Source organism: Moschus berezovskii, chromosome 17 (assembly GCF_049115385.1).
Source record: "Moschus berezovskii isolate FMDL1 chromosome 17, NW_MosBer_1.0, whole genome shotgun sequence".
NCBI classification, from domain to species: domain Eukaryota; kingdom Metazoa; phylum Chordata; class Mammalia; order Artiodactyla; family Moschidae; genus Moschus; species Moschus berezovskii.
Genome location: NC_142476.1, coordinates 1071398 through 1077207, shown reverse-complemented (window position 1 = coordinate 1077207; position 5810 = coordinate 1071398). Strand labels below are relative to the sequence as shown.

The window sequence follows — 5810 nt, the reverse complement described above, 5'->3', positions numbered from 1 at the left end:
CTGACATACCTGAGCCAACACTAGCGAGTTCCTGAGGTCCAAGTCGCAACTCGAGAGAAACCCCAAGCTTCCCGCTGCAACAGGAGAAAAACAACCAGATTCTCCCCTCAATGTGATATGAGGAACAATTCTGCTGCAGAGTCTCAGCAGATATCCCACATTCCCACTTGAAACTAGAACAGGTACTTGACACCCTTTATGTGACTCAATAAGTTCCCCGATATAGGCGTCCCCACTAGAGAGGAGCAACCAATATAAGGATTCAACTCTAGATGAGGCCCTGTTCCTCTCCCGTGCCCCGAGAGGAATCCTGACCTTCCCCTTCCAACATGAGAGGAGACCTGACTTACCTGAGACAACACGAGCGAGGTCCTGAGGTCCCAATAGATACTCGAGAGGGACCGCAAGGTTCCTGCTTCAATTCGAGAAAAGCCATAAGTTCTCCCCTACGGTGAGATGAGGAACATTTCCGCTGCTGATTCTCAGGAGAAATCCCAAATTCCCTCTGGAAACTCGAAAGGTTACTTACGATCCTTTATGCGACTCAAAACTACACCATCATACCCGGCCCCACTCGAGAGGAACACACAGTTGCCTGCCACAACTGACAAAGTGCCCCGTTTTCTTGTCCTCTTTTCCAGATGAGAGTCGATTCCCCTGCTTTGTCTGCAATAGAATCCGGACTTTCCCGTCGCACATTATGAGGAGGCCGGTATCACCTTGAAACTCGGGAGGATCCTTGGGGTTTCAAAACACAATTAAAAAAGGAACCGATGTCCCCAACCGCTTGTGATATTGTCTGATTCCACTGCACCGATTCCAATCTATCCTCGAGTATCAACTCACAAGGCGAGTGGAGACCTGACTGCCCGAGCATTCTCGATACAATCTCCAGGTAGAGATTCAACTCGACTGTGGCCTAACACCCCTTTTACAACTAGAGAATAATGCGGAGTTTTATGTCAGAACCCGAGACGAGGCCTGTCTCCTCAGGTGAATTTGAGAACAACCACGAGAACCCTTTTTTCACTGGAGAGGAATCATGAGTTGACGGACTCGAATTTAGAGGTAGACCTGTTTCTCTGCAGTGACTCCAAAGGAATCCCGAGGTTCCCCTTGCAAATGGAAAGGCTTTCTGTTTTCCCAGAGACAAAACGGGAGGCTCCCTGATATTCCCGACGTTACTCGAGAGGATGCAGCAACTCGAGAAAAACATCAAGATTCCTCCTTCAAAGCCAGAAGAGGCCCCTTTTTTCCTGCATCGCTTAGAGCCAAGTCCCAAGTTCCTTCTCAAAATTCAATATGCGACTTAAATTCCTTGATGCAACTCAAGGGTCGCCCAGAGATACGTGTCCTAATGAGAGAAGAACTCCGAATTTCCCACCACAATTTAAGAGGAGCCCCGTGATCACACCTCACCTGATCATAATGGACCATTCTACTTTCAACTGAAGAGGATTCCCGATTTCCCTTAGCAAGACTAGACGAGTCCTCTCACTTGTATTGACACTCGCGGGGAACCACGTGGATTTTGCAACAAGGTCCAAGGACTCCAAGTTCACACTCAACTATAGATGAGTCGTGTTGCACTTAATCTAACTCCAGTCGAATATGGAGTAACACCTCCCAAGATGATCGTAAGCATGAATCTCCCTCTGAAACTTTCGAAAAAGCCGATATTTCCCGCTTGAGCAGACAGCAGGCCTGACATCCGTTTTACAACTCGGGGGGAAAGCTGTTTTCCATCTTCAACAAAGACTAGGCCTGACTTCCCAGTGGAACCGCCATAGCAACCCCAAGATCCTTGTGGCCACTGGAGAGGAACACTGAGTTTACCGACTGAAGTCTAAATGCGGCCCTCATGCCCAGCAGCGCCTCGAAACGCATTCCGAGTTTCTACTTTCAACACGAATGGAGACCTGACTTCCCTGCAGCAACACTAGCGAGTCCCAGAGGTCCACGTCGTAACTCGAGAAGACCTCCAAGCTTCAAGCCGCATCTCGAGAAACACCAAGAAATCACCCCCTCCACGCTCCTTTCCCCTGCAATGGCTCAAAAGAATTCCCACATTCCCTCTTCAAACTCGGAAGAATACTCGGCACCCTAAGGGAAACGATAGAAGTTCCCGAGATACCCAGCCAAACTCGAGAGGAGCAGCGAGCTTCCTGGCACAGCTCAAGAAGAGCCCCGTTTTCCACTCGTCATCTCAAGATGAGGACCGATTCCCTTGATTCGTCTGGTATGGAATCCCAATGTTTCATTTGAATCTGAAGGGGAGGACGTTCTCCCCTTTATTTATTTATTTTTTTAAGTACCAAGGATCTTTATTCTTAGGTCTGATATTTAATCTGTGGCTGCAGATAACATGTCACTATTCAGAGAATAAAAGGTTCCATTATCTTTCATTCAAGTCTTCAGCCACAAAGATACACCTTGTTCTCATACAAGATAAGGGTTGGCAGGGGATTGAGGAGGAACACTGAGGATAAAAGCAAACGGGAACAAAACTTTTACAAGCATATCGTCCCAGTTACCGTGAAGGTTACGTTTCAGGTTAGTTTACAAAAGTAGTGACAGAACCATGATTTCAGTGAAAATCAACACATTATATCTTTTAAAAAACCAATTCAAAAATACTAAGTCAGGAAAGCATGCAAAATTCAGAGTATAAAAAAACACAAGGGCTGGCTGCCCCAACAGGTATTTCCCTCAGAAAGAGGGATTTGAAAATGCTGCACAAAACCAAAGGAATTAGAAGCTGAATTAGCAGACCCATTTCCTCAGTTTATATATGAGGCAAGTGGGCAGGCATTAACTGGTAAAGCTTACTCAGCCAGATTAAGAATGTATAAACATCTAATTCCTGGTGCTATCTGCAACTACGTGTATCTAAAATACAAGAAGATAAATATCCAGAACACATCAAACCCACTGATTTAAAGAAAACATTTCAAGGGAGGGGGTGAAGTTGTTATTATAGCATAGCAGCACATTACACATATTTAAGAGATTAAATAAAAGAAATAATCTCTTATTTTAATGCTCATTTTTGATCAACACAAGTTTCCAGCCAACTTTCTGATGCAGAGCAAAACAAGTATATTCTTCAGTTTTCTTCTACACTGTTTTGGGCCTATCTTCCAAAACTGAGCACTGGGTATTTTTAATGTAAGTAATGGGATGTTATTTGTACATTCTAATTACACATTTTAGGAATAAACAAATACATATTTCAGTAATTCATAGTGTATTTATAAAATGAAAAGCTCTCTATCAAAATACACTTTTCACTGGGAAAAATAAATAAAACAGACAAATGGATCTACACAAAGTAAAAATTAACTTTGGTAGACTTCACTGTGGAGGACAGTCCATAACAAGCTTATTTGCCCTTCCTCCCCCAGAGCCGGTCATCTTCTGAGTTAAGATTTTAAGAATACGCTTTAATTGAGATCATTATGTTGACATTTGTTTCTCATTCCACATCATCTTCAGCCAAGCTCTGAGCACTTACAATTCTCTGACTAATTGTTGGGAGCTTAGTCAGAAGCATCTGGAACACTGGTGGTGGAAGAATTTGTTGCAACACTTGCAGTAACTGCTGTGGCTGTCCACACACAGCAATTGCATTTGTCAGATGGTCCACACCCTTCTAATATTCACCTTGAGCTAGTAATTCTTCATCAAGTTGTATTTCTTCCAGAAAGAATTTCTGAATGGCTTCAGCATCTTTAAGGTCAGGTAACTTGGAAAGCCCAGCTCTCTCCTTGGCAAGCTTCTGTTTCTTTCTTTGTTCTCGCAGCCGGTTCTTGAAGTTGGGGTCACTCTGTCTCTTGCGGTCGAAGTAAATCCAGTAACCGATGAAAAGGGCCCCGCACATGCCGGCGGCGATGACGCTGTTCCGGCCCACCATCTTCTCTTCACCGAGGAACTGGGTCGGCTGCGGCGGGGCCCGCAAAAGAGCCATTGACGGTGACGCCTCGGAGCCGAGTGCATGGCGCAGCTCAGATGCCCGCCCCGTTCTCCCCTTTAAACTCGAGAGGACTTCGGTGGGTAGTGCCACAATTCAAAATGACAGCGCTTTCCCCTTCCGCTCGACTTAAGACCTGATTCCACTGTATCGATTGAAAGAGAACCCCCGGGATCAACTAACACCACGAAGGGAGGCCTGACTCCCCAGGTGCATCACTGAGAAAAAGCCCCAGGACAGAAATTCTACTCCACAGGAATCTCGTACCCCTTTAACACCTCAAAAAGTTAGCAGAGTTCCATGCCTCAACAAGAGACCTGGCATGACTCCCCTGTTGAAACTGCGTAGGAACACTGAGATCCATGTCAGAACTGGAGAGGCACCGTGAGGTTAGCGCTTCAACTCCAGATGAGACCCTAGGCATTTGCACTCACTCGAGAGGCAGCCCAAAGTCTACTCACACCTGAAAATGATTCCGGACATCCCAGAGACAATTTGAGAGGCTCCGTGAGGCACCTGTTGCAACTCGAGGAATTCAAAAGATTCCTGCCCCAACTCGAGAAACACTTTGTGGTTACCCCTTTCAATTCGAATTGAAGCCCGACTCCTCTGCAGTGACTCGATCAATCTCGAGCTTCCCCTCGTAACTTTCTTTCCTGATGCAACACGAGAGTCTTCCTGAATTCTTCGTTGTAACTGGAAAGGAGCCAGACTTCCCTCCTAAACTCGACAAAAGCCACGAGATGACCAAGGCAACGAAACATGAGGCCATGTTTTACCTGGAGCATCTGTAGAGCAATCTTGAGTTCTCTCTCAAGATTCGATAGGAGGCTTGTATCCATATTTACAACTCAGTGGGCTCCCAGAATACCCGTCTAAATCGAGAGAAGCTCCGAGTTTCTGTGCACACCTCTAGAAGAGTTCCGTATTCCCCAGCTCCTCATGATATGTATGTTCAATCCCTGTTTCAACTGATGAGGAATCTTTCCTTCTTCTCCCACCACAAGAGGAGGCCTCTGTCTCCTACTGAAACTCTCCCAAGGATCCTGCTGCAAGGATATAGGACTCTGAGTTCCTCCTTCAACCGAGGTAGGTCCTGATGTCCTTGTACAGGTCCAATGGAACACTAGTATCCCTTCACAACATGATGGGAGATCTGACACCCACGCTGAGACTATGGAAAATGCTTTTTTGAACCGCCAGAGCCGGAACCGGGGACTGACTCCTCTTTTACAACTCGATGAGAAAGCAGAATTCCATTCCTCAGATGGAGATGAGGCTGACTCCGCAGTAGAACTTACATAGTAACCCCGAGATCACTGTCACCACTGGAGATGAACACACAGTTGACTGACTCAAGGCTAGATGTGACCCTATTCCTCTGCCGTGCCTCGAGAGAAATCCCAAAGTTCCCCTTCCAACAGGAAAGGAGACCTGACATCCCTGGGGAACACAAGCGAGTTCCTGAGGTCCAAGTCACAACTCGAGAGAAACCCCAAGCTTCCCACCACAACGCGAGAAAAAACACAAGATTCTCCTCTCGATGCGAGATGAGGAACATTTCCGCTTCAAAGTCTCAGGAGAAATCCCACATTCCTGTTTGAAACTCGAACGGGTCCTTGACACACTTTATGCGACACAGAAAGTTCCCTGACATAGCCGTCCCCACTGGAGAGGAGCACCCAATATAAGGACTCAACTCTAGATGAGGCCCTATTCCTCTACGGCACCTCGAGAGGAATCCCGAAGTTCCCCTTCCAACATGAGAGGAGACCTGATTTCCCTTGGACAACACGAACGTTTTCCTGAGGTCCCAATGGCTACTCGAGAGGAACCGCAA

General features: G+C 46.4%; 1 pseudogene; it reads right to left on the bottom strand.

Annotated features, from left to right (window-relative positions):
• Window positions 1-3202: 3202 nt before the first annotated feature.
• LOC148775029 (mitochondrial import receptor subunit TOM20 homolog pseudogene) lies at window positions 3203-3913 on the bottom strand (annotated as a pseudogene).
• Between the last annotated feature and the right edge of the window lie 1897 nt (window positions 3914-5810).